The sequence below is a fragment of the Equus przewalskii genome, chromosome 14 (genome assembly GCF_037783145.1).
Source record: "Equus przewalskii isolate Varuska chromosome 14, EquPr2, whole genome shotgun sequence".
In the NCBI taxonomy this organism is placed as follows: Eukaryota; Metazoa; Chordata; class Mammalia; order Perissodactyla; family Equidae; genus Equus; species Equus przewalskii.
In genome coordinates this window covers 75,152,184-75,166,847 of record NC_091844.1, presented here as the reverse complement: position 1 = coordinate 75,166,847, position 14,664 = coordinate 75,152,184, and the positions used below count along the sequence as shown (strand labels likewise).

The following is a 14,664-nucleotide window of genomic DNA, read 5'->3' as shown; positions in this document are numbered from 1 at the left end:
CTTATGCTTACTTCCTGTCTAATAATATTCAGTGTGCATATTAAATAGAGGTGAATGTTACAGATGTGAAATCTCACCCATTCTGCTTAACAGCCAAGGAGATTATTAACATAACTTTGTAGGCCCTGAGCAACATAGACAAGGATAGCCATTTTCTAGAGATGGATTCATCAAGCAGGCAAAGCCCTACCAGCAGAGACCCCCACACTGCATCTAGCAGCATCTCACTTCCTGCCTGCAGCAGTTTGCTGCCTTATGCTGTTGAGGTTGGAGATCAGGGGAGACAGCAGGCACTCCTGTGAAAGTGGTTCCAGTGTGTGGCAGGACTCTTTTCTCTCCATCACCCACCTCTCTGGTGCATCTCTTTTAGAAGAGCCCTGAGCTTGTGGGTCTTTGTGAGAATGCTTTGCAGGGACATGTGATGTGGTACCAAAAATACTGAACCATGGAGGCAGATGTCCCTGGCTAATTATTTGACCTTGGGTTAGCCCTTTGAAGTCTTTTATGCCAGAGTGTTCTCCATTAGATGAGAGGATATGAGTAGATGATCTCAACAATCTCATCCAGTTGGAACAGACTGTGGGCCTAAGACTCTCTTTAGACAGTTAAAGATGCAGGACAAGAGGAAAGGTGTCTGATTACTGGTGCAGAAGGTCTGCACTATGATGAGGAACTTCTCAATAGACCTGAGTTTTTGGATTTTTCTCAGCCTTCTGCCATTCCACATTTGCTACAGAGATACAGAGAGATTCATGTATGTCTTGTGCATTTCTGTTTCCACATTTTACCACATATTTCTCAGCAAAATATGCCAGAATCTTTTCATATCTGAAATTGTAATTTGTTATCTATTCAACTTCAAAATATATGTTAAAGTTCTTAGGATGGTCACTTTTAAAAAATTATCTTTATGTAACCCACATAAAGCTGACTGCCTAGTGTCCTAGTTCAAATACAATCAAATTCAGAAGAGATCTAAGACTGGCATTCGTGAGAAATTACAAAAAAACTTTAATCATTTCTTAAAGTCTGAGAAAATGGTAAAGGGGGGTAGCAATGAACAACATACAAAAAAAAGATCTTCAGAGAGAAATGTCAGCAACATGGTGGAGTGAGGTGTTCCCTTTGTCTCTCTCTCTCTAAATTACAACTAAACAGACATTCAATAACCAACAGAGGATACCCACACAGCACAACAGGACACTTGAGAGACCCACACAGCTATACATCCAAAGGTGGGTGGACTGGATCCCCAGAAAGCAGTGGAACTAGGTAAGCACACCCCTTCTGCTATTCAGAGGCAGGGAGCCAGGCTGCAGAGCCTCACACAGCAGTTGGTGCAACCCTCAGAGGAGGTAGGGGCAGCCAAGCCTGCATGCAAATGCTACTGGAAGGGTAGCCTGGCCTGCAGGAGTGTCCACCATGCCACAGTGGCCTGGCAGTAGGAATGCTAACCATTGAGTGGCTGCAGCTCAGCTGCTGTGAAGGTGCCCCACCCACAAATCACATCAGCTGAGCCAAATCACCAGTGAGCACAGTGCTGGCCCAGGCCTGCACAACCCATCCACTGAGCACAGAGGTCCTGCTCCCATGAGAGAAACCCTCCAAGTGGCTGTGGCAAGCTCATGCAAATGCATAGCATCCTTACCAACACAACTTCCAACAGATGGGGCAGGATCAGAAACACAGCTCCTGCTTCCCTCCAGTGGTGGTAGGTGGAATCTACAACTTGAAACTAGCATAAATGCACCAGGAAGGGATAAATTTATCAAACACCATGAAAAACTATAATAACACTTCAGAGAAGAAGGAAAATGGCAAGTCTCCAGAGAACAATTCTGAAATCACAAGAATTTATAATCTAAATGACAGAAGTTAAAATTGTGGTCATTAAGAAACTCAATGAGCTACAAGAAAACTCAGAAAGACAGTTCAATGAGCTCAGGAATAAAATTAATGAGAAGAAAGAACATTTCAACAAAGAGATTGAACTCCTTTAAAAAAAAGTATACAAAAATCCTGGATATGAAGAACACAATCAATGAGGTAAAAAATAATCTAGACACCATAAAAAGTAGAGCTGATGTTATAGAGGAAATAATTAGTAATTTAGAGGACAGAAATATAGAAATGTTTCAGTTGGAGGAGGAGAGATAACTAAGATTTTTTTAAAATGAAGAAATTCTTCAAGAATTATCCAGCTCAATTAGGAAAAGTAACATAAGGATTATAAGTATTCCAGAGGAAGAAGAGGGGGAGAAAGGAGTAGACAGCTTGTTCAAAGAAAAAGTAGCTGAGAACTTCCCAAACCTGGGGAAAAAACTGGACTTGCAAGTACATAAAGCCAATAAAACTCCTAATTATATCAATTCTCCAAGGCATACAATAGTAAAACTGGCAAAAGTCAACAACAAAGAAAAAATACTAAAGACAGCAAGGCAGAAAAAAATAACTTACAAAGGAACCCCTATCATAATTTCAGTGGATTTCTCAGCAGAAACCTTACAGGCTAGGAGAGAATGGAATGATATATTAAAGATACTGAGAGACAAAAACGTTCATCCAAGAACATTCTATCAAGCAAAACTATCCTTCAAATATGATGTAGAAATAAAAGCTTTCCTGGATAAACAAAAGCTAAGGGAGTTCATTGCCGCTAGACCTCTCTTACAAGAAATGATGGAGGAAGCCCCCATAGCTGAAACAAAAAGGCAAAAGTTTACAAAGTTTCAAGCAAGGAGATAAATAGACAAAATCAGAAGATTGCAGCTCTCTATCAGAACCAGTTAGAGAACATTTAGTTATAACATAAAAGATAAAGGGAACAAAAGCATTAAAAAAACTATAAAAACTTATAACAGTCAAAACTCAACACAAAACAAAATAATTTGTGACAATAATAGCTCAAAAGGGGAAGAAGAAAAGGATGGAACCTGCTTTGGCTAATGGAGATAAGAAGCTATCAGAAAATAGACTATCCTATCTATGAGATCTTATATACAAACCTCATGGTAACCACTAAACAAGAAATCAGAACGGAGCCACAAATCATACATTATGAGAAAACCATAAGAGAAAGCCACCAAACTGAATGGCAGTCAGAAATACAAAGGAAAGAGAAACAACGGAAATATAGAACAACTGGAACAAGAGATAAAGAGGCAGTATTAAGCCCTAATATATCAATAATCATTCTAAATGTAAATGAATTGAGTTCCCCAATCAAAACACACAGAGGGTTGGGTGGATTAAAAAGCGAGACACAACAATATGCTGTCTCCAGGAAACACAACTTAGCTGTAAAGACAAACACAGGCTCAGAGTGAAGGGATGGAAGATGATGCTCCAAGCAAATGGCAAGAAAAAGAAAGCAGGTGTTGCCATACTTACATCAGACAATGCAGACTTCAAAATAAAAAAGACAATGAGAGTCATGAGGGGCAGTATATGATAAAAGGGACATTCCACCAAGAGGACATAATGCTTATGAATATATATACACCTAACAAAGGAGCAACAAAGTATATAAAGCAACTATTAACAGACCTAAAGGGAGCAATTAACAGCAACACAATAATAGTATGAGACCTCAACACCCCATTACATCAATGGATAGATCATCTGGACAGAAAGTCAGCAAGGAAATAGTAGACTTAAATGAAACACTAGACAAGATGGACTTAATAGATATATATAGAACATTCCATCCCCAAACAGCAGAATACACATTCTTCTCAAGGGCACAGGAACATTCTCAAAGATAGACCATATGTTGGGAAACAAGTCAAGCTTCAATAAATTTAAGAAGATTGAAATCATATCAAGCATCTTTTCCAAACACAATGCTAGAAATCAACTACAGGAAAAAAGCTGAGAGACTAAATAACATGCTACTGAACAATGATTGCATCAATGAAGAAATTAAAGGAGAAATCAAAAAATACCTGGAGACGAATGAAAATGAAAACACAACATACCAACTCTTATGGGATGCAGTAACAGCTGTTCTAAGAGGGAAATTTACAGCAATACAGGCCCACCTCAACAAACAAGAAGAATCTCAAATAAGCAATCATAAACTACACCTAAGAGAACCAGTAAAAGAAGAACAAACAAGGCCCAAAGTCAGCAGAAGGAAGGAGATAATAAAAATTAGAGCAGAAATAAATGAAATTAGAGGTTAAAAGAACAGTAGGAAGGATAAATCAAACTAAGAGCAAGTTCATTGAGAAGATAAACAAAATGGACAAAACTTTAGCCAGACTCACCAAGAAAAAAGAGAGAAGGCTCAAATAAATTTTAAAAATTTAAAATGAAAGAGGAGAAATTACAATGGATAACACAGAAATACAAAGCATTATAAGAGAATATTATGAAAAGCTATATGTCAAGAAATTGGATAACCTAGAAGAAATGGATAAATTCTTAGACGTTTACAACTTCCCAAACCTGAATCAAGAAAAAAATAGAGAATCTGAATAGACCAATCACAAGTAAAAAGATTGAATGGTAATCAAAAACCGTCCAAAAAACAAAAGTCCAGGACCAGATGACTTCTCTGGAGACTTCCACTCAACATTCAAAGAAGATTTAATACCTATCGTTCTCAAAGTATTCCAAAAAATTGAAGAAAATGCAACGCTCCCTAATTCATACTATGGGGCCAATATTACCCTGATACCAAAACCAGACGAGGACAACACAAGGAAGGAAAACTATAGGCCAATATTGCTGATGATTGGTTTGCTCTGATTTTTTTTTAGTGGTTACCATGAGGTTTGTATATAAGGTGCAAAACAGGCACATGAAAAGATATTTAATGTCACTAATTATTGGGGAAATCCAAATCAGAACTGCAATGAGATATCACCTTATACTTGTCAGAATGGCTATAATTACCAAGACAAAAAATATCAAATGTTGGAGAGGAGGTGGAGGATTTCCCACACTCCTGGTGGGAATGCAAACCAGTGCAGCCACTATGGAAAACAATATAGAGATTCCTCAAAAAATTAAAAACAGAAATACCATACGATCCAGCTATCCCACTGCTGGGTATTTATGCAAAGAACATGAAATCAGCAATTCAAAGAGATCTATACACCCCTATGTTCGTTGCAGCATTATTCACAATAGCCAAGACGTGGAAGCAACCCAAGTGCCCATCAACTGGTGAATGGATAGAGATATGGTATATATAAAAAGCGGAATACAATTCAGCCATAAAAAAGATAATATTGTCCTATTTGCAACAACATGGATGGACCTTGAGGATATAATGTTAAGCAAAATAAGCCAGACAAAGAAAGACAAACCCTGTGTGGTTTCACTCATATGTGGAAGAAAACAAACAAGTGGACAAAGAGAACAGTTTAGTGGTTACTAGAGGAGAAGGGGGTTTGGGGGGTGGGTGAAAGGGGTAAAGGGGCACATATGTATGGTGATGGATAAAAATTAGACTACTAGGGGTGAGCATGATGCAGTCTATAAAGAAACTGATAAACAATAATGCACACCTGAAATCACACAATGTTATAACCAATATGACCTCAATAAAATGACTGGAAAAAACGTATTCAAAATTTTTAAACGATTATCTTTCTAAAATGTCACTCATCACAGCATGGCGATCTTAACTAAATCCTTTTTCTCAGTATCTGGAAAGTGCCCCAAACACTCCAAAAACTCAACTCTCTAACTCTGCCTTCCTCCCACATTTCTAGATCTCTGCTTTTCCTCTGGCTTTTCTATAAGGCAAGTCAATTCAGCTTTTCTTAGGCTCGCTTTAGTCTTCTTTCCATCAGTTATCCAGATCAGCACCACAAACCTGTAGGACTCTCCTTTAGAAGTCTGCACTTGTTGGCAGCAGGTGGGAAAGGGGTTGGAGTCAGGAAAGGGGTGTAAACACTTACATTTTAAAACCCTTTAAAGATATCTATCGTATTTGTGCTATGAAAGCTCAACTTTTCAAAAAAGGTACAAACACATATTATATCAACTTACTTTTGATTCTCCAACTCTAGAAAAAAACTTAAATGTATGCATTCTCTTTACTAGTAGACAACAAAAAGAGCTTACCTGCATGTTAAGTGTTCTGGTCAGATTCCAGGTCCCAGTGACAAGAGATTTTCACATATTGAGGTATATGGGGTAACTATTCGGGTCCAAAGGTGGTTAGCCTTGAACTAAAAAGCCTGACTTATGGGCTACCAAACATACCTTGCACATCTGCTTATCCATTAAAATAAAGAATGCACTTTCTTAAGACAAGAATGAATACTTCCCCTCCTACGCCCTGTTGGTAACACCCTATTGGTAACACCCGGATTAGTTCCTTTGCTGACATCAAGGTCATGTTGACCTGCTAAATTTGCAACTGAATAACTCTTTGAAATTTTGACGAAAATGTATCCTGGGTGTGTTTAATGTATCCTCTTTGTTCTAAAAAGATATAAGACTACTGAAACCCATGCTTCCCTGGAACACCTTCTAAGGCCTTCCGAGTTATAATCCTCACTCTGGCTCATAATCAACTCACCCCAGTTCGATTTATAGGTTGGTTATGGATTATTTGCATCAACACCAGGTATGTGCGAACTATGTTAATGCTGATACCTTTGACAGAGTTATACTTATGTGTGAGAGTTTTGGCAGCAGGGAATTCTTTCTAATAAGAATAATAACTAATACTTAGTTCACAATTTACCATATTCAAAGTGTTTTCACACCAACTGCCTCATTTGATCCTTATATCTACCTGTGAGATGGATATGAGTTTAATAATCACCCCTATTTTATACCTAAGGGAAGAGAGACTCAGAAAGGTGATGGGACTTGCCCAGGTACTCATAGCAGGAGGGCGGCAACTGACTAGGTATTCTGATTTCAAATTCCAGAAATTAACCACTTCATTGAACTTCTCCTAACTTTATTCTCTTTGTTTTCACGTGTGTGCGTGTGTGTGTGCATGTGCGTACGCACACACAGAAGCTAATTGAAACATGGCCAAATATTACATATGTGCAGAGTGTTTTCTATATATACAATCATGTATTAAATCAACAAAATCCACATAGTTGCTCAGTGTCTGTTTCCAGAAGAAGCCCTGACCTTATAACAGAATAAACACTACTGCTGGGCTGGAGCTGTTGAGCCAGCTTCATGCTTCCGCCTGCACTGATGGCCTTTGTTTTTTAAAGCACTTGCCATTTACATTCCTATTATTTTCATTTTCTTGATCATCAGAACCTCAAAGGAAAGAGGCTAATGATACTCCCCTAGCCCCTCCCTCTCCACTCGTGCTGGGAATGGGAGCAGCTCAGATTGATTGAATTGCCTCTGCAAACCCTTCAGGAACATTAATGGAGTTGCTACTATAAGCAGCTGGAGTTGCCATTTGCATCTCACCCTGTCTTACTTTTTTTCCTTAAAAAAAAAATTAAAAAAGCACCCACAATACCCTGGGGGAATTTTCCCGGACAAGCTGCAGGTGCTATGGATATTTTCATTTAATAATCATTCTTGCAATTCAGCACATTTGTAATCCATGTGGTAAACTCTGACTTACATTTCTCCCAGTGGACGCTGGCCAGATGCAGAAACCAAAGAGCTTGGTGCCGGTACTGCCTCTTCCTTCTTTTATAGTTCATGCATTTGGATGTGTTTAGCATGATGTGCGAGTGCAGGGTAAGGAATGTGCTGTGTTTAAAAGACCCTTTTGTTGACATTAAGCAATCATATATATACTCAGAAATTATACTCCTTGCATTTATGGCGGAGTGCTTTAATTGGATGGCCTTCTCATGTGATATCATAAAGAACATATGCATATTTTTGGCAGTCCCATCGGATCGTGAAGCAGAGAGGCACATACAGAGCAGCACATTCCTAACATCTATGGATTGTCTCATATATGTCACCACATCTTCCCACCAGGATTGTTTTCCCCATGCGCTCCAAAATGGTAACTTCCCAATCTGTCCGAATTCTATTTGGAATTCTCCTGGACTGTGTAAATGTCAAGGCCAGTTTCCTTTCCATGTGAAGAGCTTTGAAAGGAGAACTGCATGCTTAACTCCCTCATAAATACAAGCCAGAGTGTCTTTTCTTTTTTTTTTTTTTTTTTAGGTGTGTGAGTTGGAAGGGAGGGTGGGAAGGAGTGTTTGGCCAAAAGTAAAAAAAGAAATCCCTTTTCAAGAATGACGTTCTCCTTATTTTCAGCACATAAACAAAATGTTTAAGCCTACACAGAGCCAGTTTCCAAATGGTTGATTCTTCTGGCTAAGACATTCTGTGGCTGCACTGAGATACAGACTCTAAAGTGGCAAACTACAGTACATCAGGGCACAAACGCCAGCACCTGCAGGTCTGGGAGAGGGTACCAGTCAGGGCCCTGGCAGAAAAGAGACAGCTCACTTGAACGAGTAGTTCAAGAGATTTTAACAAAGGGACTGTGGTCAAAGGTATGAGCAGAAGCAAAGGAACCAATCAAGAATGGGAGCTCTCAGAGACTAAGTGTAGTAGAAAAACATTACGACTTCTAGGTAAGAAGGGATCCACCCAGAGCCAGAGCCATGGGAGAGGGGTCACCTGTCAGGAGCAAGGCGGGGAATGTGGTGCCACTGTGAAACAGGTCTAGTGTGGCAGGTTAGGGAGGACTTCAGAGAATAAGAACCCAGACTTCTATTTCCTCCCTTCCCCCAATCCCTTACTAGTGCCTCCCATTGGTTGAAACCAACGCATAGCCAGAGGTCGAGGAAGGCAGCTTGGGTGATGCAGTCTGGAGAGGTTAACTTCTGGGATCCTGGGGAGAAGGATGGAGAGTGAGTATAGAAGGGCAGACAGAGACTAGCCAGAAACAAGAATGAGCCCCACCCAAAGTCCTGAGTACTCTTGAGCTTTTATATATAGTCAATCACATGTATTCCTCATGACAACTCTATGACGCAGCTATAAATCCATCAAACAGAGCAAGAAACTAAGGGTCAGAAAAGCCAAATAACTTACTCAACTTTGCACCGTGAGACAAGGGAGCTTTCCAATGACAGAATTGCTAGGCTTCTTCATAGGAAGGTGGTGGGAAGAGCTTAAATAAGCGTGGTCCTAAACAGAAGCTTAGCAATTCTGTCATTGGAAAGTTCCATTTAGGTCTGGAAAATTTTAATGATATTGTGAAACATGGTATCCAAATCAGAGTGTTCGTTAGCCTCAGAGAGGTAGGAAGGAGAGTTGAGCTATTGAGAGATGTCAGGCCATCTCAAAAAAAAGTTTCCAAATCTATTCGCCCTGAATTTAGACAGCAAGAGTTCAGATAATGAGAATTTGAATAGCAAGGGCTGTCAGGTAACCTGAAACAACAGAAATATCATTCAGAAGAAAAGCAGAGGCCCTAGAAACAGTCTCACACATAATAATCACAAGTTTAGATATTCATCAAAATCTCTGGGACAGTATTCACTCTGCATTCATGCCTTTATTACCCTGTCCTGGAAAACTACACGTGGTATTAGTTGTAAATTTTGAAGATAGCTTAGGGAAATTTACTTATTTCTTGGGAAGTACAGAAAAAATCTTGCAAATTTTAAAATCACAACAGAAAATCATATGTTTGCAAAAAGACTTCTATCTCATGCAATTTGTAGCAGCCTTATTCGTAATAGCCACAAATCGAAAACAACCTAAATATTCATCAATAGGAGAGGAGAGAAACAAATAGTGCTATATTCGTGGAATGGAATCATAGCTAGCGATACAAACGAATGAACTGCTAGCATGTGCAATGACACGAATGAATTGCAAAAGCACGTTGAATGCAAAGATTCAGACGGTTTGATTCCATTTATATGAAGTTCAATCTGAGACAAAATCAGTCTGTGGTGACAGAAATCACGGAGTGGTAGCTGTGGGGAGAAGGGCTGTGAAATTACTGGAAAGGGACGTGGGGAACTTTCTGGGTGATGAGCCGCTCTCCATTTTGTTGGAGGTGGTGGTTACTTGAGTGTATACAATTGTCAAAATTCATCAAACTGAATAGTTAAGATCTGAGCATTTTGCTGTTTGTTTATTATACCAAACAAACAACAACAACAAACACAGGGAATGCATGTACATTTGCCGCCTAGGGAGAATACCACAGTGTCTTTCTGGGGTAAATATATTGATAAGCTGCTTTAGATTTAAAGAAAAAGATATGAAGTCCCTGAACCAGACAGGAAGTCCAAGAGAGAGCTAACATACTTTGCATAACAGAGGAGAAATTTGAGGGTAGATGGTGACAGAGGAGAGGGGAGGAGGAGCTGAACTAACGGGTGGGGGGTATTAAGACGGGATATTATGATGGAACATCATCTGGAGGGAAATTCTTTGTGTTAAGGTAAGAAAGACTTCTAAGTACTGTAATATCAACCGTCTCTGTTGCCCCAAACCTACAGTAAAATTGGATACATATAAAAATAAAATGCAGAAACATTTTTAAGTAAGCAAGAAAAGAGGCTGCAGTCAGTTTGGGATACAGAAAAGGGAATAGCCACGGGGCACAAGGTGCAAATGAGAAGCAGAAAAGCTGAGTGGGCAGCAAGCACGGGGATGTGAGTGCTCCAGAAGTCACAGAAATTTGGGGAGAGCATGAACATCCCTGCTCCTCTCACATAAATTGAAGGACAGTGTGATTTCAGCTGACCTCAGCTGGTTACCACTCTTGGCGATATGTTTTCTAAAAAACATTTGGTTATTGTTCTTAAGCAATGTCATTGTCATGCTTTATATCTCATGTCATTGATTCTAAGACTTTTTTTTTTTTTACTTTTGAATTACTCTGGAATTTGGGGCATCTTACAGTTGATAGCATGTTATAGTTTATTTGCCAGCATTTATCCTTTTGTAATGGCATATAAAATAATATTGTGTGTTCCAATCGATGGTCTCCTAGATTTGATGGGATATGGAACTATTGGCAAAGGTTAATTAACTAGAGCTTTGCTCCCCTTTGCACGGATATCCTGGCGAGTCTGACCACTGAGGCAGTGTCTGGACTGGGGCTCATTGCTGTTTCCTCTCACCCTTTCAAGCAGACCTGGCGCTCTGGCCCAGCCTGGGGTTCAGGGTGTCAGAAGCAGCTGTGGTAGCAGCTGGAGTTGGCTCACAGCTGAGGTGTCAGGGAGAGAGACACTTTCCTAGCGGAAAGTGAGCTTGGGGTCAAAGGGACAGTCTGAAACACAGAATAAGGTGGAGGTGGAAACAGGCAGTGACTGAACGGGGCAGAGTGATGAAAGCTGAACGCATGGTGAGGGACTGCACCTGAGGTCAAGTGTGGGAGGGACGTGAGAGCATGAACACTGCGAGAGGGAGGCGCCCCCAAGAAAGCAAGCCAGTGGGGAAAGGTTGCCATCTGCTATGACTGTGTTTGTTGTTAACAATCTTCATTTCATCTCAACTTTGATGTACGTGTTAGAATGGAGAGAGACTCTGAAAACATCTTCTCCTTTTGGTCTTTTCAGTCGCTAGTGTATCACCATTAACGCATCTGACAAAATGGAGATAGACCTTGAAAACACCTGCTCCTCTTGGTTTCCACTGGTGGGGTCTGGGATGCTGTCAATGATGGAGGTAGAAGATCCATTCACACCACAAGTAACCAGTTAGACCCTTTGCTGCAGATGGTAGAGCCTCTGGAGCCCTCAGATTTCCCCTTGGCACAGGGTCACTGGGCCAGTCTGCTAAGGCCGCCGTAACAAAGTACCTCAGATGGTGGCTTAAACAACAGAAACTTATTCTCCCACAGTTCTGGAGGCTGGACTTCTAAGATCAAGGTGTTGGCAGGTTTGGTTTCTCTTGAGGTCTCCCATTGGCTTGCAGATGGCTGCCTTCTTGCTGTGTTTGTCACATGGTCTTCCCTCCCTCTGCTCCTGCATCCCTGGTGCTTCTCTGTGTGTCTAAGTTTCCTCTTCTTGTGAGGACACCAGTCAGATTGGATCAGGGCCCACCCTAAAGGCTTCATTTTAACTTAACCACCTGTTTAAAGGCCCTGTCTCTGAACAAGGTCACATTCCAAGGTATTGGGAACTATGGCTTCAACGTATGAATTTGTGGGGGACACAATTCACCCCATAACAGACACCTTGTAGATCATAGCAGGTCATTTTAAGTTCTTCTCAAGATTAATTTGCATTTTACTGTTTCTTTTTTGATTACGCTTAAACTGAATTTATTAAACCAATACCTTTGTGAGACAGATAATTCTTTTCTTCCTCTGACGTTTCCTTTTAAAAGAATTTCTGATCTCTTCTGTTTACTTATACAGAGGAACTAGAAATACTTGTTTCTACCTGCTGCAAGGATTCTTGTAAATGACCAGTAATATACCCAACATTTGAGCTTTTTCCCAAATAGATACAATGCGTTCAAAGGCAAGGTAATTCCAATAAGAAGTCACCAGGCTCTTTCTTACTCCTCTAAAGGGATTATTTTGTGAGATCTGGAGGCTCCAGTAATCAGGCCTATTAAGTCCTTGCAAATAGGCGGTGTGAGGAGAGAGAGCAGAGAAAGAAGATTATTAGAGAGGAAATATATGAGAAAAACATACCCTGACTTCTCAAGAGAATCAAGGGACAAAACCAAAAGTTTCAGAAACTGGAATTGGACCTTAAATCAATAATCAAGATTTTTTTAATTTTTTTTTAAGATTTTATTTTTTTTCCTTTTTCTCCCCAAAGGCCCCCGGTACATAGTTGTATATTCTTTGCTGTGGGTCCTTCTAGTTGTGGCATGTGGGACGCTGCCTCAGCGTGGTTTGATGAGCAGTGCCATGTCCTTGCCCAGGATTCGAACCAACAAAACACTGGGCCGCCTGCAGCGGAGTGCGCGAACTTAACCACTCGGCCTCGGGGCAAGCCCCAATAATCAGGATTTTTAAGTGCCTGTGTTCACTGTTATGCAATGTGCTGAGTAGGTACGAAAATTCAGCAGCTTCCACCATTCCTTGACTTTCTCTATTTTGGCAAAGAGTCAGGTACATCTAGAGTTGAGACATTCTCCAGCATCCTGCAGTCCAGAAGACTCAATAGACTGGACGTGTTTTTTTCTTAAAATAATGGCAGTAAATGCCATCTCATACATTTAAGCACAATGTATTTTAGCCAAAAAGAACCTGGGTCAGGATACTTAAGAGATTATTGAGAGTGTCTTCAATGGGACATGTCACAAGAACTAAAGTCACTGACAAGAGTGAACAAGGTTAGAAGCTCACTCGCGCTTTCCTCTCCAGCCCTGCTGTTGCTACTCCCAAAGTTCATGCTGTAATTACTTTGTTCTGAGAAATTACGGGTAGCAACTAGTTATTTCCCTATCTCCGATCTTCCTCCTTTCTAACCCATCCTACATATACCAGCAGATCACTGTTCTTAAAGCATCACTCTGACTTGTTAAGGATCCTCAAAGATCTCTCCTGGTACCTCACGAACTGATCAATAAAGCCCATATCTCAATGTCCTTTGGGATCTGGCACCAACCAACCTTCCCAACTTCATCACTAAGATTCCCCATTTTAAAGCCTATGCTTCGGCCCAGAAATCCCCAAATCCAGCCATAATCAAAGTTTCAGGAGGAGCCTACTAAACATATGGATGCCCAGGTCCACCCCTATGGAGGCTGGGTCTTTAAGCCTGGTGTAGGGTTTAGGAGTCTCCCCTTTTAGCATGACCCTGCTGATCGTGATATATGTCTCATTTGGATGTTTCAGCCAAACTGAACCTTTATTGTTCACTTGAACAAATCCTTTGTGAGTTCTTCAAGCCCACTCCACCAGGAAGCTGCCTTTCTCAGACTCATCTTCCGCTTTATCCCACCATCCTGACTTTCTCACCAGCAACTGCAAAGCTTCTCTCCCTCTTCTTAACTCTCACTCAGTATGTCTCTACCTTTCCTATGGTCCATCTCACTTTCTACCTTATATTTTAATTGCTTTTATATATAGTTTATCTCTCTATTAGACCGTAAGCTTTTCAGAGGCAGAGATCCCATGTCTAATTAACTTGTTATTGTCTCTTCAGAACCAATCAAAAATTCTAGCAAAAACTGACATACAAAAAGCAACTCTGGAATCAGTTGGGTTTGCCAGTGATTCAGTAACCCTAAATCTCTTTGGGAGGAAAAAGAGTGATAAAGATTTTTCATTTCTATAAACATTGGAATCCTATTTTTACAATAAGCGCAAGCTGGAAACAATATTCTTTCAAATGAAAAACGTCACATCAGATGAGTGAGTCATGGGCCTTCAGAATCTCTTTCACACCTTTTATAAACTACGTAAGCATGATTTTGTCTTTCTTTTGTTCCTTTGGAGGAAAGATATGTATTTTCCTGAATCACAAGGAAATTTTTGCTCTCATCTGATGAAAATAATCAGTATGAAGTTTGCAGGGTTGTTCATCTTGAGGACAGAAAGTAATAAATTAACAATCACATGGAATTAACATATTTAGATAATCACTTAATCCTTAGGGGTTAACCTTCCATTTCTGAATTTCTCAGATTGACTATTCCATAGAACTTAAGATCTATTTTAAGACAAAAACAGAACTGACTGAAGAGAGACTCCTCAGAGAAGGAAGCCTCAGATTTCTCGCACCTGTGGTTTTTCATTGCTCCTATGGAGAGCTTAGGTTGGTG

At 40.2% G+C, this 14,664-nt stretch overlaps 1 protein-coding gene across 1 annotated transcript in view; it reads right to left on the bottom strand.

Moving 5' to 3' along the window:
• The window catches only part of OSR1 (odd-skipped related transcription factor 1), a 98,411-nt gene extending 92,137 nt beyond the window's left edge, over nucleotides 1–6,274 (bottom strand). Inside the window, exon 1 of the mRNA XM_070574358.1 lies at nucleotides 6,079–6,274. The gene's annotated coding sequence lies outside the window, so the exon portion shown is untranslated. The remainder of the gene's footprint in view (nucleotides 1–6,078) is intronic.
• Between the last annotated feature and the right edge of the window lie 8,390 nt (nucleotides 6,275–14,664).